We start from the raw sequence: 22,503 nt of genomic DNA on the forward strand, positions 1-22,503 counted from the left end.
CTTCACACTGAAGCTATTTCCCCACCCATTCAAGAATACAAGAGTCACCAAAGAAGACGACATTTTGTATATGAGGCACGGGAGAATCTCATAAGAGACCCCAAACAACAATTCAAAGCTGAATTCTTTAACCGGGTGCTAGACTGTGCGATACAATCCGTTGCAGAATGTTTCATGCAGCTCAAGGATCACAGCAGCATATTTGGGATGTTGTAGGATGTTCCCTCCTCACTGTACTGTACTCCTCACTGTACCTGAAGAAGACCTAAACCAGCAATGCAGGGCACTAGAGACCGTGTTGACACATGACGACATGTGCGATATTGATGCAAGTGATATAGGTGATGAACTGAAAGCCCTTTTCAGATACATTCAACAGGATCAACTCCAAAGGCTGTTCTGGAATATACGTGCACAAATAAGATGACCACCATCTTTCCAAATTATTTTGTGGCTCTGTGCATACTTCTAACACTTCCTGTAACAGCTGCCAGGGGAGAACACAGCTTCTCCAAGCTGAAATTAGTAAAATCACATCTACGCTCCACAATGACCCAGGAGAGGCTAGTCGGCCTTGCAACCATCTCAATAGAGTATGAGTTGGCCCAGACTGTGGACCTTGAGGAAGCAGAAGCAGTTCAAATCTCTGCAACTAAGAAGGCACGGAAGCACCACTTTGATTATTCAAACATCAAAATGCCAGTGTTAACTTTCAAATGCCTGAACAGCAAATGTAACTTTTCTTGTCTGCATAGTAAAGTGTACTGACAATTTTTGAACAAGGCATTTAAAGTTGTTAGTTCTCCTTTATTGGGGTAGGTAGCAGAGCAGTACCACGGGCGGAGTAGAACAGAAAGAAGGCAGAATTGAGACCTTTCAAAGTTTTGGCCCAAGCAAGGGGGCATGGGGGTGTCATTTGAGCTCCCCGCCTGATAGGGTGACCAGACAGCAAATGTGAAAAATCAGGAGAGGGGGTGGGGGGGTAATAGGAACCCATATAAGAAAAAGACCCAAAAGTCGGCACTGGCCCTATAAAGTTGGGACATCTGGTCACCCTAATGCCTGAGGTGCCAAAATGTTATGGGCCGGCCCTGGCGGCAGGTGCAGTGTATTGAATAAAACAAACACATACAAAACAGGATGTGATTGAAGAGAATTAGTCATTAAATAACTTATTTCTCTTCTGTTTATCTTGATGGAGGTATTAAATCAGGAATCACAGACTCTGCAAGCCCCAAAGCTGTGGGAGAAAGGTGGCATAAATCCCGAGTTGGAATTAGACTTTCAACAAACCAGAGAGCCGGAGGAGACAGACCTTCCCCAAGACAATGTCCTCTTATCGCCCTTTGTTCTGTAGTGGCAGTGAACATGGTTAGAAGAGATTGGCACTGCCAGGTGTGAATGGGGCTTGTGAGAGTGAACTATTTTCATTGTATTCTGCAGATAATATCGCTCAGATTCAAAAGGAGATGCCGAGTTAACTCGAGCTACACCTCATGCATTGCCCTAACTCGACTCCTGTCCACACAGAAAAACCCTTAAGATGTGCTGCTAATAACTCAAGTGAGCTGGCCCCTCGGGGCACAGGCTAAAGCCTAAGTTAGCACAACTCACCAGCTAACATGATCTTTCTGTAGTATGGATGCACGCTAGCTGCACTTGAGTGCTTCTAATTCTCCAATGCCTTCCCACTCTTCCCCCTGTGTCCCAAGAAAGGACAGACAAGTTCTCCCACCATCCACTGGGAAAGAATCCATACAGTGGCTCAGCTCACTGCTGGGCAAAGAGCCTTGGGATGAGCTCCTAAAAGTCTCAGTGCCCCACCTGAGTGAGTGCAGTGCCAGTCTGGAAACAGCAGGACCTTTGTTTATTCACAGTGCGGCTCTTCTCATGTGAGAAAGGCTGACTCAAGCCCAGTAACTGAGTGTAGAAAACTCAGGTTAACTCTGCAGTGAAGACAAAGCCTCAGCTCTTTCAGCTGACAGGGATCTATTCTACCACAGTGGTTCTCAACTGGGGGGTCTGTGGCCCTGTTGGAGGGGGGGTGTCACAACAATAAAGAGAGACTGGGAGTGGCTACGTCATTATGGAAGGTAGCCTATTTCCCCTTGTTTTTTCCTACCCACCCCCCCGACGTTCTGGTTAAACTTGGATTTAAACTTGGAGAGCGGTCAGTTTGGATGAGCTATTGCCAGCAGGAGAGTGAGTTTGTGTGTGTGGTTTTTGGAGGGGGGTGAGGGGATGAGAGAACCTGGATTTGTGCAGAAAATGGCCCACCTTGATTATCATGCACATTGTGAAGAGAGTTGTCACTTTGGGTGGGCTATTACCAGCAGGAGAGTGAGTTTGTGTGGGGGGGTGGAGGGTGAGAAAACCTGGATTTGTGCTGGAAATGGCCCAACTTGATGATCACTTTAGATAAGCTATTTCCAGCAGGACAGTGGGGTGGGAGGAGGTATTGTTTCATGATCTCTGTGTGTATATAAAGTCTGCTGCAGTTTCCACGGTATGCATCCGATGAAGTGAGCTGTAGCTCATGAAAGCTGATGCTCAAATAAATTGGTTAGTCTCTAAGGTGCCACAAGTCCTCCTTTTCTTTCTCCCTACACATTTACTGTAATAACTCTAACTTCCCTTTTAACTAGAAATCCCCCTGCATTCAGCTTCCCTCAGTGCTGTTACAGCCTCTCCCACCCCAGCAGTTACCGAGCTGTGCCCCGTTGTGGCTGGGCACCCCAGCAGGAGCCACCGAGGTTCAGGGCTCCCTGGAGCCTTTTTACTGCCCCAGCACCCCCATCCCCTGTGCTGAGCTGCTCGGAGAGTGCAAACCTTTCTTCTAGACTGGATGGATGTTCTTCAAACTGTTATTAACATGAAAGATCAGTGAACTGAGGGTGTGTCTGTGTCTCTCCAGCCTCTCGCTCTCCAATACAGAGGACTGTATGTTTCTGAGCGTGTCTTCTCTCAGTTCGGAGACGTTCCTTCACATTCCCAGGCCAGGCCATGTCGGTAGCAGTCAGAGGGTCGGGGGTCAATGGCAGCAGGAGGGGACGGCTCTATTTCACTGAATGAGAATGTGGGAGGCTTGAAACCCATGAAACAAAGAGCTAAAAATAATGAGGTGATTTATGAAAGGGGCCCCCACTGTTACCCCAGCATTATGACTGAGACTGGGGTATGAATGAAGCCCAGTTTGTCCTCCCTTACAGGGGGGATCCCAAGCGTGTGACAAATGCTCCAGACCTCTCCCCTGGAGCCCCACAGAGGGGGAGCTGCAGTGACTGGGGCCTCTTGTACCCAGCTCTTGCCCCACCCTGCGCAGCACCAGAGCCTCCCGCTTCCCCTGCCGGCTCTGGGGCTGGGCCCAGACCCCTCCCTGACCCTGCAGCCCGGGCTCCCAGCACAGCCACAGCCCTGCCCAGGGGTCTGGAAGCCCTGAGGAGCCCTTTATAGCCCCCCCGGCACCCAGGCCAGCCCCTGATTGGCTGCTCCATTATCCTCTGTGCAAATTAGCTCCCACCCCCGAGGCTAATGAGGGCCCAGGTGGCTGTAAGGGGGGAGGGGAGCTTGGCATGTCCTGGAGTGACAGTTAAACCGACACAGCAGAGTCACCCTGTGGAGCTGGGGGTCACTAGGAAAGGGAGGGGGCAGTTCAGGGGGGATGAGGTGCAGGAGGGGCTGCAGGGGTCAGGAGATGGGTTCAGGGGAGCAGAGGGGGTTGGGGGTTCATACAGGGCTCATTAGGGGGACTGAGGAGGGGGCCAGGATGGGGGAGGGGCAGAGTCCAGGCACGGGGTAGATTTGGGGGGCAGAGTTGAGGGGATTGTTGAGGAGGGGGAAGTTCAGGGGCAGTTTACAGGGGTCAGTGTTGGGGAGGGGGAGAAGTTCAGGCTGATCCCCTCCCTCCCCAAGGCAGGGCTGTGGGGCACAAACTGGCTTTATTAGCCGGCAAGGACTTTCTCCTCCTCCCAGCCCCATGCGGTTTGGGGCTGGGGGCACAGAGGTTGGAGCAGGGGAGGGGTGTTATCAAGCCAAAGGGCGGGGGGTTGTTTGCTTCAGGGCAGGGAGCAGAATGGGGCGGGTGCTGTCCAAAGGGCAAGCGAAGGAGATGGAAGCAGGAGGCGGCAGGTGGCAGTTCAGGGGGCATGAGGGGCAGGAGGGGGAAAAGGCTTTTTGGGGGGGACTGAAGGGCAGGAGGTGCAGGGTGAGGCATTGTGTCAGGAGGCGGATTCAGGGGAGCAGAGACGATTTGGGGGGGTTAGTAGAAGACCCATGGGGAGATTTGTGGGGGGAGGGTGTGGGAAAGGTCAGATTACAGGAACTGTTGCTGCTTCCCCCTGCCCCCCCCAATCAGCCCAGCTGGGCCCCTCTGCCCTGGGGTGGGAAACTCGCAGGATGGGGCTGCTTGCACTGCAGCCCCAGCCCCTGCTAGGGTGCCCAGATAGCAAGTATGAAAAATCGGGACAGAGTGTGTGGGGGGGGTAATAGACACCTATACAAGAAAAAGCCCTGAATATTGGGACATCTGGTCACCCTAGCCCCTGCAGTTTCCCTGCCCCAGGAGACCTGTTGCCCCATCACCCCCAGGCCGAGCTGTGGGGAGGGAGACCTGAGCCACCCAAAGGAGGGAGGCCGGAGAGCCTCAGTGCAGCAGCAGGAGGGGAGAAGAGCCCAGTGCTGGGAGCATCGGAGAGACAGAGCCCATATGTGAGGTGTAAGAATTGGATGGGGAGAGGTGGGAATTAATGATCACCTGGAGAGTGGGAGGCCCTGAGTGGCAACACTAGGATTGGTCATGTTCTGTGTGTTTATTATTGACCTGGAATAATGGACTAAAAACTTGAGATAGGAAAACTTGCCCGGGCCACCGAATTCTTTTGTTTGGGTGGATTGTGAGGAATTTCAGAAAGAGCTTGATAATGTCAGGCAACATTCAATGTGTCTGTGCAAGGTGCTACCTTTCAAGAAGGCTGACTTAAGAAAATTCAGGGAGTTGGTAGGTAAGATCCCTGGGTAGCAAGTCTAAAGGGAAAAACAGTTCAAGAGTTGGCAGTTTTTCAGAGACATTATTATGTGCCTGTAGCAAGGCAAAGTCTCACCGGCACAGCACCTCCTGCTGGTCATCTTGGAAGTTAGCTCTTCAGCACTGGGAGCGCCCTCTGCAGGCTGGTGTCTTGCCTGCCTTAGGGCCCCCATCTCCCTCCTGGACCTCGGTGCCCTTTTACCTTGGGGTGCTGCCCCCTAGCTGTACCCCCACACTCTGGGTCTCCCCTCCCAGGGGAACCCCCAACCCTCTAAACCCACCTTGCCTCAGTGGCTACTGCCAGTCATCATCTAGCCCCTGCTCACTGGGGCAGACTGCAGTCTGTAATGGCTACTCATCATTGGCGAGGGGGTAGGACCTGCTGCCTTTGCCTATCCCCAGGCTGCCCCTCTGCCTCCCCAGTACCTTTCTTAGGCCTTCAACAAGGCCTCAGCCTGGGGATTTACCAGGCTGCTGCTCCCTTTGCCCTTCCCCAGCACTGCTCCACTTCAGGTACAGTGCTCCCAGGCAGCTAGCCCTTCTCCCTCCAGGGCTAGAGTGATACTCCTCTCACTTCTGGCCCCAAGCCCTCTTATAAGGGCCAGCTGGACCCTGATTGAGCTGGCCACAGCTGTGGCTGCTTCCCGAATCAGCCTAGCCCAGCTACAGCCCTCTCCAGGGATGCTTTTAACCCCTGTTTTACTGGAGTGGGGCAGTTGCCCCACAACAAGGCCTAAAAGCAAACTATTCCACTGCATAGGAAAGATAGGAAGTATAGCCAGAGACCATGCTGGCTTAACCAGGAGATCCTCAATGATCTAAAAATCAAAAAATTGTTGTACGTAAAGTGGAAACTAGGTCAAATTACGACAAAGGATGAACATAAATAACACAAGTATGTAGGGACAAAACGAGAAAGGCCAAGGAACAAAACAGATCATAGCTAGAGACATAAAGGGTGACAAGAAAACATTCTACAAATACGTTAAAAGCAAGAGGAAGATCAAGGACAGGGTAGGCCCATTACTCAATGAAGAGGGAAAAAACAATAATCGAAAATGTGGAAATGGCAGAGGTGCTTAATGACTTCTTTGTTTCAGTGTTCAAGAAGAGGGTTAGTGGTAATTGGACATCTAGCATACTGAATGCCAGTGAAAATGAGGTGAGATCCGAGGATAAAATAGGAAAAGAACAAGTAAAAAATTATTTAGACCAATTAGATGTCTTCAGGTCACCAGGGCCTGATGAAATGCATCCTAGAATACTCAAGAAGCTGACTGAGGAGATATCTGAGCCATTAGTGATAATCTTTGAAAAGTCATGGAAAACGGGAGAGATTCCAGAAGACTGAAAAAGGGCATCTAAAAAAAGGGAAATAAGGACAACCTGGGGAAATACAGACCAGTCAGCTTAACTTCTGTACCTGGAAAGATAATGGAGCAAATAATTAAGCTCTAAATTTGCAAACATCTGGAAGATAATAAGGTGATAAGTAATAGTCAGCATTGATTTGTCAAGAACAAATCGTGTCAAACCAACCTGATAGCTTTCTTTGACAGGGTAACGAGCCTTGTGGATGGGGAGAAGCAGTAGATGTGCTATATGTTGACGGTAGTAAGGCTTTTGATGCAGTCTCACCTGACCTTCTCATAAACAAACTAACTAGGGAAAGACAACTTAGATGGAGCTACTATAAGATGCGTGCAAAACTGGTGGAAAACCATTTCCAGAGAGTAGCTATCAATGGCTAACTTCCTGTCAGGGTGGTTAAGCACTGAAATAAATTGCCTGAGGGGTTCTGGAATCTCCATCAGTGGAGATTTTTAAGAGAAGGTTAGACAAACACCTGTCAGGGATGATCTAGATGATGCTTAGTCATGCCATGAGTGCAGGGGACTGGATTAGATCAGTGGTTCTCAGCAGGGGGTCAGTGAGCCCTTTCCAGGGGTCCGTGGAGCCCCACGGCTGAAACCTGGAGCCCCAGTGCTGAAGCCTGCCCCCCCCCTTCCTTCTAAGCCAGGAGCAGTGCGGGTCTGAAGCCAGTGGGCCCCTGCCCTAGTTAGGAGCAGCGCGGGGCTGAAGCCCGCGGTGCCCTCCCCATCCCCCCCAAGCCGGGAGTGGCACAGCCAGAAGCTAGGTGGGGCTGAAGCTGGCAGGGTCCCCACATCCCCTCCAAGCCAGGAGCAACGCGGTGCTCGAGCCGTCAAACCTCCCCTCCCCCACAAGCCAGGAGCAGCAGGGAGGCTGAAGCCGGGAGTCCCAGTGCCTTGCCCCTGAAGCTGGGCATTGCACTGGAAGCCCTCCTGCCTGCATACAGCCCATAGATACCCCCTGCCTGCACCCTGAGCTACCCCCTGCCCATACACAGTCCTTAGCTATCCCCTCCCTGTACCCTGAGCTACTCCCCTCATTTCACACAGCCCCTAACTAACCTCCTGCCCGCACCTGAGCGGTTTTCAAACTTTTTGAACTGAGTCCCCCCTTTCAGTTATATTTTTGGTTGCATTCCCCCAGAGCCCAGACAAGCTGGGTGCCCTCCTGAGTGAGTCAGGGGGTGGAGATGGCACATCCTCCCTGGACCCTGCTGTGTGGAGCTGGGATGAGCCATGCCAGGCCTTCCTTAACCCCCCGCCACCAAAAAAAAGATAGAAGTACAACTATGCCTATGCCCAAGTGTGTCCCCCTGGCCTGGAACCCACACTTCCCCCCTGCCGGCCCCTGTTGTTTTTATAGGATGTTTTTATAGGGGCCTCAGCAGGAAAAAGGTTGAGAACCCCTGGATTTGATGATCTCTCAAGGTCCCTTCCAGTCCTATGATTCTATGTGGAAAGGAACAATTGAAACTGGGTGACATGGGCAAATCCACTGAGCAGCTGGGCTGACAGATAGAGTACGCAACTGCGTGGCATGTGGCAATGAAGAGAAGAGATTCCCCCGTGGGACAGTAGAGGGAGCCACTGCCCAATCCAGCTACACTCACAGCCCCACTGCCGAGAAGGGACACAGAGAGGGAGTGTCACGGGTTGGGGTCACTGCAGAGAGTTTGGGCCATCAATGTTGTTACTGGGGATTTCTAACCCTACATATTTCAGTCTGTTTGTGTGTGTGTGTGTATAGTTATCTAATTTCCCTTGTAACTGTGGAAAATCCAGTCTTTGGGTTGGGGTTTAACTGCTTCACCTGGGGGTCTGTTGACTCCAGAGCTGGCCCTGCCTATCCCACCACAGCGGTTACTAACTTGTGCCCCATTGGGTCTCCACCCCATCCCCCCCCCCCAGTGAGAGCTCAGGGCTCCATGAAATTTTCTCAGTGTTTAAATGAGAAAACAAAGCCCATTTTTCATGAGGTCAGTCATTCTTATCAGCATCAGGCCTCTCAGAAGGGCTCATTTAAATGTTAAGGGGTCCTGTATCGCTTGGGATCTTGGGTTTGTACTTTGGAAGCATCACATCTCCTGAAATGTTTGCTGACCTCACCCACTATCCTTCCTCTCAGGGCTAAATAAAAGAAAAAGTTTCAAGGCAACATTTCAAAATAAATAAGCCACCACAAAAAAGTCTGTTCCGAAGTTTATTTTGTTTAACTGTAAATGGTTTTCTGTTGCTTCTTATGCGTGATTACATTAAAACAAGAATACTAATTTCTTAATGCACAATAGGGAGAGTAAATGACAGTCATGCTCTAAATATAGCAGTTTAATTGTCTTCAATGGATTCTTATTTGGGGGGGAGAGACTCAGTTTAAACACTCAACATACATGCCAATCATTTATCTGTGTTTACAGCCTATTCTAAAGTAATTACTTCCTACTATGTAATACTCGGGTCCTGAATCTGCCCTTGTCTTGAATAAAGAAAGTTTCACTGATGTAACTTAGGCTATGTCTACACTGTCAGATGTACAGCTCCAGGAGCTGCAGTGCCCCTCAGAGAGTGCTGCAGGGAAAGCGCTTCTGTGTGTTCACAATGCCAGCACAACGGCAGCTCTTGCAACGGCCACAGAGAGCAGTGCATTGTGGTAGCTATCCCAGCATGCAAGTGGCTGCAACATGTTTTTCAAATGGGGTGGGGTTGGGTGGAGTGTGACAGGGAGTGTGTTGCGTGTATGTGGGGGGAGAGAGAGTGGGTTTTGGGGGGGCTGAGAGCATGTCAGCATGCTGTCTTGTAAGTTCAGACAGCAGCAGACTCCCCTCCTCCTGCCTCTCAAGCAGCAAGCCACAGTAATGGTTTGCTTTGTCCCAGAGCAGATAAGCATGCCAGCTGTCAGAAAACGGAGCTTTGAAAGGACATATCCGCATTCCTACAGCCGATTCCAAACAATGACAAGAGTGGCCACTTGACTTAAGGGGATTATGGGACGTTTCCGGAGGCCGATCAGAGCGCAGTAATGCAACACCTCGTTCACACTGATGCCGGGGCGTTTCAGCCGAGACGCACCAAACATTATGCTTCTGGTGGAGGTGGATTAGCAGGGGCACTCCCGCTGCAGATTCCAGGCGCTCTACGTGCTTTGCCAGTGTGGATGTGTCGTGAGTTAGGGTGCCCGGGGCTGCTTTAATGCACTCTAACTCACAAGTGTAGCCAAGTCCTTAGTGATTTTCAGCTATTAGGCTGGGCAGAAATGCTGTCCTGCCACAAGTAATTGTCAGCTCTTTTGAGCACTTAAAATAACAAAAGGCCCTATCTTCTGAACAGTGGGGAGAAACAGGTTAAACCAGACCAGGGACCCTTAGGGAGAGTTCACTCCTCCTGGCAGAGATACCTCTCCTCACCCCTCTTACGTTCACAGGAGTCAGGCATTCGAGCACCTGGCTTAATGAGTCCTTTCAGCTGAGGGTGACCCCTCATTTGAGACAGGTTAAGCACAGTTCTGCTCCCCTTTAGTCATACAATAAATGCAACAACACTGACAACAACATTTCACTACCCCTTCATTCCGTACTAAAGTGATCTGTAACCCAACACAAGTCAATATTGATCACTTTGAGCAACACCTCTATATCTGCTGGATATCTAGGCAGAGTAGGTGAGTTCATGTAAATACAATTTGCTCCTAAAGTCTCTCCCGCTCCCAGCTAGCTGTCATGGGAGAACTCATTCGGACCCTGTTTACATAGTTATGTTAGGAAGAAGCTTCTCCTCTAAAAACGTTTCTATACAATTTCCATTAGATGGTTTCTTGCACCTCCCACTGAGACATTTTGTAATGGCCACTGTCAGAGACAGGATGGATCACTGGTTTGATCCAGTACAGCAGGGAGATGAGATACCGAGCTAGATGGCCTGTAGGTCTGATCCAATACAGCAAGCATGTGGGATACTAGGCTATGTGGGTGATTGGTCTGATCCAGTACTGCAGAGAGGTGGGGATACCAGGCTAGATGGGCTGTTATTCTGGTTCAGCAAGGACACAGGGAAACAAGGACTATCAGTTTGCTTTGGTATGGCTGTTCCTGTGCAGCAGCCTTGCACTAACTGGAAGATGTGACCTGCAATTGATTTTTTTTTCGTTTTCAATTTAAAAAACGGTACAGGCTGTCAGAATGGTTCATATTCCATTTTTTAAAATTAAGGGTTTTGTTTTGTTGAAGTGCATCCTATTTAAATAGACTCTTGGCATGTCTATTATTTCATGTAAAATGCTTCCTTTAGGCTCTTCAGCGCCTGCTCTTTCATTATATTTTTTCAGTCTCCTGGAAGTTCTGCTGCTTTAGCACCATACGTTCTAGCTAACTGGTCATTGAATGATTTGAAAACAAATTTCCGGAAATCAGAAGCATCAATGCTGGGATCAGGCTGAATGCGCCAGTCTGGGTAGTAATGGCGGTAATCTTTGTAGGGATGAAATTTCCCATCTGCGGCTGCAGTTCGGAATTCACGATTGGAAACCACATCAGAGGAGCATATGGAATGCTCAAGCTTTTGTGAATCACAATCCCTGAAGTTCCCTAACCCTTTGGGTCGATGGACTGATACAAAATGCTCTTTATAGTCAGTGCCTCCTGCTTCACAGGGGGCTTCACGGAACGGACACTGCTTCCCACAGCCAAACACTCGCTTGAAGATCTCATCCTGGGGTTTCACTGGCAGGCTGGAGAGTTTGGTCTCAAGTTCCAAATGATTAAACTGGGTTAAGATTTGTTGTTCCAGCTCCAGAAGGAAGATTTCAATGTTACCAGAAAGCTGCTCAATTTTTGCTGTGTTTTTAAACTGTACTCCAACTAAGCTATTGCTGGAAATGGCCAGGTCCTGCGGCAGCTCTTTGCAAAAGCTGTCTACAAAGGCAGAATCTGTGTTATTGTTTTTATTTATGGAGTTTTTCAGAACTCCCTTGATTTTATTTATTATTCTGGATAGAATCCCTTTCTCCAAATCTCTCAAACTTGCCTTCCCTCCATAGTGGTCTATCAGACATCTCTGTATCCAGGATTTGACAAACTCTTCATAGTTATTTATGTATTTCACATAGTTGTCAAAGTTCATCTCTTCCAGCAGCTTCTTTAGCAAAAAGAACTGAAAGAAGCTTCGGCTGGTGTATTCAAGGGCCTGTTCACTGCTGAGAATATTGTCAACTATTTCTAGTCCGAGCCTTTTGTTGACATAACCCACCAGGGCAGGTTTGAGACACTGATCACAGAAATTCCTCACCCTTGTTCGGCTTTCTTTCTTTTCCAAATAGAGATCAGTAAATATGGAGAAATAATGAGGTTTCAGCTTCTCCAGACGTTGCTGAGGATCGTTTTCTTTGATAAAATCTTCATGCATCTTCTGAAATGCCCAAGCTGCTTCCCCCAAACGTGAAGCTTCAGGTCAACTTCAAACAAAGGAGAAGTGTGAAGTTTCTCAATCTCCTCCTCTTTTAACCTCTCATTAACCATATGCAGCAGTTCTCCACAATAGGTTTCATCATAGTCTGTTTTGGATTTAACTTTTTCTTCAATGTATTTCTTGCATTCAGTCATTAAAGATAGAGCAAGCTCTTCAGTTTTACAGTAACATTCCTGTGAGAAGTATTCTACAACTGCTCTGGTCCATTTTAGGTTTAAGTATTCCTTCTTCATTGTGAAAGACTTCATTCTATAATCCAGCAGGCTTTTTGCATGTTGCAGTATCTCTCTGACAGCAGCCCCTCTGTGCTTCAGATCCTTTCTCAGCTGGAGATCGATATCTTGAACAACTTGACGTTTCTGTAAAGTACAGAGCGTTAACTCTGACAAGGTTTCTCGCCACATCGTTTCAAATTCTTTCTTCAGTTTCTCATGGTCTAGTTTATCTTCTCTGTTTCGGCATTCAGCCAAGAGTCCCCTTCAATTTTCTGCTTGTACCCAGACTGGGTATTGTCTATCTTGTGCTGTCCTCTTCGTATTCGAATTGCTTCCTCACAGTTACTGGTTGAATAATTTTCAAGTTCTCTTTTGAGGCTATTTGCGCTCCTTTTGAAATCTTCTCTGTACTTTTCTATCAGGTTCAAATTTGGAGCTTCACCTTTCAAATACTGTTCTAAGTTATTCAAGAGCTTCTGTTCTCCCTGCTGTAGTTTCCCTTGTGCTTCCATTTTTAAGCTGTGAAAGAGATCACCCTCTAGTGTCTCTGGCAGCTGATTCTAGATAAAAGTTTCTTTTTCAGATATCCAGAGATACATCTCCTTGCCGAAACCCCATTGCCATTCAGAATACTTCACAGACAGCAGGTTATAGGCTTCAGCTACAAGGCTGTTTCTAAAGCTAAAGATGAAGTTATCATGTTTCACTGACTTCCACAAGCTCTTCAACCATACAATAAAATCAGGAATATCCTTTCCAGCTCTTTTCCGTGAACGGTTCTCTATGAATTCAAACAGGTATTTCTTTAGCTCACACACACTCTCACTGTATCCAGTGTTTACGGGAGCCATGGGAGGGACTTCATGCCACAAGCCAGGCATGTACCAATTGTGTTTTTCTGGGTCATACTCCATAATATCAGAAAATGTCATTTCCCTGCTTTGCTTTTCCATCCTTGCTGCAGCTTTGGTCATTTCATTCAGCTGCTCCAGGAGGTGTTTTCTGTCCCTCATATTTTGAACATGAGCAGACACATCACTGACGTTCTGGTGCACAAACTGGCAGTTTGGCTGTTCTCTGTTCTGAGAAATGCATGGACCACAATTTGCAGAACATCCTTCATTTCTGTGGCATTCTCCATGGCCATGTTAACGATGGTGATGTCACTCAGTCCAATCACCAGGGTGGCCAGCTCATTGTCATGTTGATAACTGTCTTCCAGTGCTGTTAGTTCAGGGGCCTTCAGACCTTCAGCATCTATCACCAGGATGAAATCACAGCCAAGCAGCTCCTGAACAGCTGCTGTAACTTTAATGAGCGTCGTGAAGGCTCCTTGCACACATCGACCACTACTCACTGCAAACTGCAGGCCGAACATGGTGTTGAGAAGGATGGATTTCCCAGTGCTCTGCACTCTCGGCACTGTTACAACCACCATTCTGGATCTATCCCCTAGTCTGATATGGAGATGAGTTAGAACATCTACTACCCAGTTCATGGGGATGTTGGAGGCATCTCCATCGATCAGCTCCACAGGAAACCCTTCCAGCAGCAGGTCAGCTGCTATGCCTGGGAGACGGGTGAAATGTCTTTGGCTTTCTTCCATTTTCCCTTCTTTAACCATTGAGCATTCAGCTTCAAAGAACTGCCCCAACTCATGCATGAAATGCTCCACCCCCAAGGAACTGTCAGATATTAATTTATCTAATTCCTCCAGCTGTTTTCGGTCCACTCCTGGAGTTTCACATTTCTCTTTATAGTCTGCCCGCATTTTAGAAAGATTCGCCCTCGCAATATTATCCAGGCTAAATTTCATCCATTTCAGAAAGTAAGGTTTCTCCACTGGCTTCAGCTGTACTATTCCCTTGATGAACTTAGTCAAACCATTAGTACGGTCACACTGATTCCGCTGTCTACGTATCTCTAACCATTTCTGTTTCAGCTCAGATTTATACTTTTCAGTGGCCATGACCCCTTGCCTTTTCATTCGGCTCATCTCTTCTTCCACTTTAGCCAAGTTTTTCCATCGGTCTCCTTGCAGGCTCAGCATTCCCCTTTTGTATTTTGCCCCATCTCTTATTTCTGAAGTGATTTCTTCAGTATATTTGCTCGCACATTGACACGCCTGACAGTCCTCATCCAACAGGATTCCTAGGTCATGTGCCGTCACAGCCATGGCTTCCAAACTCACTGTCTTCGGAGATGAATTCACTATGGTTCCTATGGTGGACTGCACCTTTTTCACAAATCCTGCATTATTCATGGTATGATCTTTCACCAGTAGCTGTGATTTGCTCAGCTTCAACACTGAGGACCGCTTATTAAGGAATCCCAGAGTTTCTTTGGGTTTCTTATTCTTGCAGTTGAGGATGAAGTAATATTTAGAGCTGGATTCTTTCCGAGATGATATCAGTGCCTATTCTCTCTCACCGATGCTCTCGGTAACTATGAACACTGTGAAGGAGACCTCTGTTAAAAAGCTAAACTGTAGCCAGTGGGACTCAATGTCTCCATGCAGATTTGTAACTGCAATGGGTTCTGGGAAAAGATGAGAATTTTCCGTCCCCCCAGGGAAATACCAGGAAATCTCAACCAGCCCATCTGCGATTTTCTGAAGGAAGTTCCCAGACTCCATGTCCCGCACTGATAAAGAAATCGTGGTGCTGCTGGGAGGGGCCGAGAACCTCATTGAGGAGGTGGGACTTGGAGAAGCTGTAGCTCCCCATCCACACAAAAGAAATGGTTGGCATTGACGTGAGCACCAGGCTCTCCTCTCTGAACCCTCTGCTCTCTGCCAGGGAGTGCGGCCTCCACTTCCGCACAATGTCCCTCATGGCCCACAGTATTAGGGTGCACTTGGGGGTGTCAAGGGTGAGTAGCAGCAGAGGAAGGGCAAACTGGCACATGGACATTTTGAACAGGATCTCCTGCTTTAGGAACCTGTCTGAGCAAAGCAGAAGAGCACAAAGAACATCAAGAGGTTGCAGAGAAATTTTCATCTCAGTGTCACTAAAACAGAAAGTGCCATCAATATGCAGTTTCTCCTCATAATCACCCATTTCTTCTGCAGGAGCCTTGTGCCCAATGCTTGTATTTCTGGCCGTCCCATTCAGAGCCATGACCTTCCTCAGGAAATGCCAAGGTAAATCACCTAATGCCTCTGGAATCTTGTTCTTGATGTTTTCTGGGCAGATCTCCAGGACATCCCTCAGCCTGATCTTGATGCTTCTGTGCTTCTCCAGGTTTAATCTGGACAGAACATCTTGAAATGCTTTACTTCTTTCTGCAGAAGGAAGTTAAAACAAACCAAAATTTCAGAGTAGAAAATGGTGACTTTATATACAGTTTACTCATTCCATAGACAGCCTGATGTTTGTAATTTAAAGAAAAGCAGTACCCAGTAAGTAACAGATGACTTATACATCCTGGGTTCAATTCTTCTCTTACTTATATTGACATAACAAAAATGAAGCCAATGGGATTACTTCTATACAAATAAAACATAGTTCTGGCCCACTTTGAACTCCGCTAATGCGAGGTTGGTTTGCATTTTTTGATCCCAATCCTTATCCTCAGTGCAGTGCAAAGTCCACTTTAAAATGGCTTAAGTGGCCAACTGAAAATTTCCTAGGAAATCTTCCTGTATAACCAGATCTATGACATCACAGCTCACAGCTACTGGAGGAGGGGGCATAGACTCAGGACCCTGTCTCTGTGGTGATCCCAGAAGCTGGAATGATCCCTTGGCTGCTCTAAGCTGCTGCTCAGGATCAGACTGGTGCCTGGCAGTCTGAGGATCAGGTGGCTGTGATGGTAGCCTTCACCCCTCACCCTGAGCTCTGCTGGGCATCAATGGCTCATCCGGAGGATCTGACCCTTTATTTCCCTTTCAGCAGTCAGTGCAGATTACACCTTCTGGGAAGACTTATTTTTGATTTTCTTCATATCTTCCTCCATCTCTTTGCTGGGACATGTCTTTTACAGGTGTAGCTAACAGCACTGTGGCTTTGCTTACCTCCCAGCGACCAAATCAGTCCCTTCACTCACGCTACTTTCTCTGTCCTTTTGGGGAGCTGTGAGGACTGTCATTACTTACAAAGCAAATTTACCCACATTGCAACATGGGGAGCTAATGCGAAGACACCTCCAGGCCAGTCCTGGTACGGTAATGTCTCCAGTGCAGTGTAAGGGTATTTGGACCTGATAAACAATTAACCCATTTATTATGTGTTATAGAGACATTATTAAGGTCACAAGAGCAAACTATTCCGCTGCACAGGAAAGATAGGAAGAGTGGCAAGAGACCACCCTGGCTTAACCAGGAGATCTTCCATGATCTAAAAATAAAAAAAAAGAGTCCTACAAAAAGTGGAAACTAGGTCAGATGACAAAGGACGAATACAAACAAACAACACAAGTATGTAGGGGCAAAATTAGAAAGGCCAAGGCACAAAAGGAAATCAAACAAGCTGGAGACATAAAGGGTAACAAGAAAACATTCTACAAATACATTAGAAGCAAGAGGAAGACAAAGGACAGAGTAGGCCCATTACTCAATGAAGACAAAAAAGCAATAACAGAAAATGTGCAGCAAGGGAAGTTTAGATAGGAAATTTTTCCTAATGTCCGAACTGTCAGGGTGGTTAAGCACTGGAATAAATTGCATAGGGAGGTTGTGGAATCTCCATCATTGGAGATTTTTAAGAGCAGGTTAGACAAACACCTGTCTGGGGTGGTCTAGATGGTGCTTGGTCCTGCCATGAGGGCAGGGGACTGGGCTTGATGACCTCTCGAGGTCCCTTCCAGTCCTATGATTCTGTAATGAAGCACCAGCTCTGCTTTAGTTTAGGTTGAGAAGCCCTTTCTACTTAAATGTTATTTCTTCTTAGTGCTGTAAGATCTCTATGCTTACTTGGACTATCTTGAAATTTGTTGTCTCATGGGGGAACAGGATAGGGTTAGTGACCCAAATTTCAGGGTCATTTGAGCAAGGAGTTCCCTAGACACAGCTCCTCAAAAACACAGCATTTTGCAAAATCAGCAGTCTTATAATGGAGGGGATTGTGCACCACTGAGCTCAACATCCCCTACTTGATCTCAGTCACTCAGCATTTATTTCAGCCAGTGTGTGGCACTGACTGCCCGTTTGAGGAAGCAATACTGAAAACATCTATTAAAGGAAACATTTGCTTTCTAGAACACTGCGTACAAACACTCATGAGCCAAAGAGATTGAAACGTGCATGTGCTGTAAGCCTGGGCAAGAGTCTTTCCAGACAGTCCACTCTCACAGGAGCTGGATGGCTCAAGTACATTTGAGCCCTACTCTACTCCACAGTATTAACAACCTTCCTCAGAATACCATCCTTGCCGCCATGGATGTCACTTTCCTATACACCAATATCCCTCACAATGACAGGATAGCTGCCTGCCCCAAATATTTAAAAGACAATGGACAACCATCAATTATCCATCCCAAACACATAGCCAAACTCATCCAGTTCATCCTCGCCTGTCATAGATTTACCTTCAACAATAAACATTTTGTCCAAAGCATGAGAACAGCCAGGGGTACTAGGATGGCTCCCCAATATGCTAACCTCTTCATGGGTCATCCTGAAGAAGAATTTCTGGAGAAGTGCATCATGAAACTAGTGATATACCTGAGAAATTTTCATCCTATGGGAAGACAGCTTAAACTCCCTCAGACTTCCACCACAACTTCAACAACCACCACCCATCCATTAAACTCTCTCTGGAGGTTTCCCACAACTTATGGACACCACAATCAGCTTCAGCAATGGAACCCTACAGACAACCATATACAAGAAACCCATGGATCACCACACCTACCTTCATAGATCTAGTAACCTCCCCAACCATACCAAGAAATATGTTATTGACAGCCAGGCACTCAGATACCACAGAATGTGCTCTGAGGAGAAAGTAAGTGATATATACTTTAATGAAGGGATAGCCTATTTTTGTCAAGGTCCAAATTTCTTGGTCAAGGTATAGTCAAGGTCCAGACTCCAAGAAAAAAATGTTTAAAAAACCATAATGATAATAAACAAATAAAAACATTGTGGGGTCCATTCAAAAGCATCTCAGAGTCTGGATTTGGCCCATGGTCCGCCTATTGACTATCCCTGGCTTAACACACTTGTTGTCGATATTGTCTAGGTAGGAGACAGAGTTTCCTTGAAAAGGTGACCAATAATTTAAATCTGATTGAATATCAGATGAGGAGTGAGCAGAGGGATTCAAAGAGGAAAGTGATGGGTTCAAATCAACAGGTAGAGAACATGCTTTTAGCAGCTCAACCTCAATACATTATTTCTTTAAAAAAATGCTTATGGATACACTGGACACAGAAATATTTTGGATTGCTTTTTCCTAAAATTGGCATTTCTCAATTGTTTGGGATATATACTCAATGTGTGTCCACCTCAGATACCCATCCTACCTGACCTTCAATGAAATTGAGGAGTTCAACATTAAAAATTAAACATTGTTTTAAAACTAAGTATTTTAAATACTTGTGGCACCTTAGAGACTAACAAATTTATTTATATGCTCAAATAAATTTGTTAGTCTCTAAGGTGCCACAAGTCCTCCTTTTCTTTTTGAGAATACAGACTAACACGGCTGCTACTCTGAAACCTATTTTACATACATTATTCTTCCTCTATAATGTGGTCATGGCCTTTCCAGTGTGCAGTAAATCAGTTACTGAAATTGCGAACTGATGGTAGTTGGCTTATTTAGGCACATTATGGTGCCTTTCCTCAGTCCTCAAGTCCATGCAGTTCCATCCCCCCTCTTGAGTCACATGAGCTTGGGGAGGAGAGAAACTACGGAGACAACCCAGAAACTCAGCTGAGGGGGACTGGGGCATGCAGCTCTAATGAGGACCTGCAGATTCGGATGGTGTCATCAATCACACGTTCATAGAATCATAGAATATCAGGGTTGGAAGGGACCTCAGGAGGTCATCTAGTCCAACCCCCTGCTCAAAGCAGGACCAATCCCCAATTAAATCATCCCAGCCAGGGCTTTGTCAAGCCTGACCGTGAAAACTTCTAAGGAAGGAGATTCCACCACCGCCAAAGGGAACGCATTCCAGTGTTTCACCACCCTCCGAATGAAAAAGTTTTTCCTAATATCCAACCTAAACCTCCCCCACTGCAACTTGAGACCATTACTCCTTGTCCTGTCCTCTTCTACCACTGAGAATAGTCTAGAAGCATCCTCTCTGGAACCACCTCTCAGGTAGTTGAAAGCAGCTATCAAATCCCCCCTCATTCTTCTCTTCTGCAGACTAAACAATCCCAGTTCCCTCAGCCTCTCCTCATAAGTCATGTGTTCCAGACTCCTAATCATTTTTGTTGCCCTTCGCTGGACTCTCTCCAATTTATCCACATCCTTCTTGTAGTGTGGGGCCCAAAACTGGACACAGTACTCCAGATGAGGCCTCACCAATGTGGAATAGAGGGGGACGATCACGTCCCTCGATCTGCTCGCTATGCCCCTACTTATACATCCCAAAATGCCACTGGCCTTCTTGGCAACAAGGGCACACTGTTGACTCATATCCAGCTTCTCGTCCACTGTCACCCTTAGGTCCTTTTCCGCAGAACTGCTGCCTAGCCATTCGGTCCCTAGTCTGTAGCTGTGCATTGGGTTTTTCCGTCCTAAGTGCAGGACCCTGCACTTATCCTTATTAAACCTCATCAGATTTCTTTTGGCCCAATCCTCTAATTTGTCTAGGTCCCTCTGTATCCTATCCCTGCCCTCCAGCATATCTACCACTCCTCCCAGTTTAGTATCATCCGCAAATTTGCTGAGACTGCAATCCACACCATCCTCCAGATCATTTATGAAGATATTGAACAAAACCGGCCCCAGGACCGACCCCTGGGGCACTCCACTTGACACCGGCTGCCAACTAGACATGGAGCCATTGATCACTACCCGTTGAGCCCGACAATCTAGCCAACTTTCTACCCAACTTATAGTGCATTCATCCAGCCCATACCTCTTTAACTTGCTGACAAGAATACTGTGGGAGACCGTGTCAAAAGCTTTGCTAAAGTCAAGAAACAACACATCCACTGCTTTCCCTTCATCCACAGAACCAGTAATCTCATCATAGAAGGCGATTAGATTAGTCAGGCATGACCTTCCCTTGGTGAATCCATGCTGACTGTTCCTGATCACTTTCCTCTCATGCAAGTGCTTCAGGATTGAATCTTTGAGGACCTGCTCCATGATTTTTCCGGGGACTGAGGTGAAAACCCGTTGTGGGTTTTTATATATTTTCACTCTAGACATTAGTAGTATACAGCTCAATAGGATTCATCAATATATATATATTTACAGGTTTCCACACCCTCTTTTGTCCTCCAGTTTCATATGTTGACACATACACATTTGGCACTGTTGACCATTTTTGAAGGAAAAAAAAGTATTTTTTCCTTTTCACAAGGCATATTTATTAGAGATGACTTGAAGAAGTCTTCTTCTGAAAGCAGTGAAATTGAGAAAGCCTTTACAAAGTACATACACCACAGGAAGCTGAGTATTTTGTACATTGTGCAAAATGTGTTTTGCCAGGGGAAAAAAAGACAAATGATTATTTTAAATACAAAGTATATGGTTCTCTTTAAAACCATGGAGATAAACTGCAAGTTACCACCCAGGCATGGCAAACGTACCCTGGGAAAACACAATTCTTTTGGGAGGCTTTTGAGGATGCTATCAAAAAGCCCAGAAGTTTCTGCTGGTGGATTTAAATGTTTTAGCACCCGAAGCCTACAGGTTAAGAACAAGCATTTCTCCCCCAGACTGGCCCTATGTATACACCTTGAAAAAAACAGAAAAGTAGTAAATGTTTTAACAATCCTTCGCCATTTTAAAAAAAAGAGCATCCCCCTGATAAGCATGTCTAGCCATGTACACAGAAACCTAGCTCTTTTGAAACTCCTCATCAAAGCCAGACCGCATCAAAGGAAGGTTATTCTGTGCTCAGCCTCTGACAACCTGGTAGTGGCCAGCTCAGAAATAGCACTCAACTCTGTAAAAGGAAAAGTCCCCCAGAAACCCTAACAAGTAAGCATGCTAAAAAGAAAATGGGGGATTAGTAAAACACTGAGCGATTACAAAAACCTGTTCCTCAAAAGAATAAAAGATGATTGTAAAACAGATCAGGGGTTTTATCAAACCTTTGTTGAGCTTTGCTGTCAGGCATTTTAAATAAAATGGTTGAAAAATTGTACCTCGTTCCTAGCCATCAGCTAGAACAAACACGCCTCTAGTGATGAAACATGCCTCTAGTGATGAAGAAAATATCAGAACCACAGCTCCTCACCAATTGGATTCAGAGATGAAAGACGTTCTTCAAAGATCCAGTTTATCAGACTCTGAAAAGGCTAAACTTTACGAGAGGGTCCTACAAAGGTATCTGGTATTGGCCAAGAAGGGTGAAGAAAAAAGACTAAAAGAAGTCTCTTTCTCCCAGAGTAAGAGGAGCAGGGGGCTGGGCCCATGGCAAAAAGGCGGAGGGTCATGGCCCCTTGGCCTCCCCATCTTCCAGCATCCCTGTCACCATGTGGTCATTTTCTGGCAGGGGCATGCCTATGGACAGAACTCTAAGGCTTTCAAGCCATGTGTAGGGCAGCTTGTGTTTGGAACAAAGGAAGCACAGGCTGCATGGCAAAAGACTATAAAAGGCAGCTGCATCTTCTCCATTTTGACTTCAGTCCTGCTTCTTATCTCTGGGTGAACTTTGCTACAAAATGAAGCTCTGAACAAAGGACTGAATGACCCATCCTAGCTGGGGTTGTGTTCCAGAGGGACATTCAAGCCAGCAAACTCACAAGTACTGATAGGAGCCTGATATATGGACTTTCAAATCTTTGTATATATGTAACTGCTTTACCATTTAACATCTATCTTCTTGTTCTTTCTTTTTTCTTTATAATAAACCTGGCTGGCAGAGTGGTATTTTGGGTAGTATCCAAACCTATACTGGCCTGGTGACATGGCTGACCCTTTGGGGTCAGAAGAACATTTTGTATATGTGAGCAGAGTTTTTAGATAACTTCTCACTGTACTGGACGTAGGTGTTGATTGGAAGCCAGAGACTGGAATGCAATTAAGGGGCTGTGTGATTTCATTTTTGCTTCTTGATAACCAGTGTGGGGGATTGGAAGCACAGTTTGTGACTGGTTGGGGAGTTTAACTTCAGTGTTACCCACCAGTCTGGGGAGTATCTGCTCTCCCCTTTGCAGCCTGCCCTGACATTGGCATTTCCAGTGAGGGGTTCCCCTTGCACTGCTGGTCACACCCCGTTTGGACTGTACCAGTTAGTCACCATGCCTTTTGGTTTCTGTGCGGCCGCAGCCACATTTCAGTGACTTACGGACAGGCTGCTGCAA

The 22,503-nt window shown here is 46.7% G+C and overlaps 1 pseudogene; it reads right to left on the minus strand.

The window, feature by feature from the left end:
- Positions 1–10,647: 10,647 nt before the first annotated feature.
- Positions 10,648–18,525, minus strand: LOC140912867 (up-regulator of cell proliferation-like; annotated as a pseudogene).
- Positions 18,526–22,503: the final 3,978 nt, after the last annotated feature.

Source organism: Lepidochelys kempii, chromosome 6 (assembly GCF_965140265.1).
Source record: "Lepidochelys kempii isolate rLepKem1 chromosome 6, rLepKem1.hap2, whole genome shotgun sequence".
In the NCBI taxonomy this organism is placed as follows: domain Eukaryota; kingdom Metazoa; phylum Chordata; order Testudines; family Cheloniidae; genus Lepidochelys; species Lepidochelys kempii.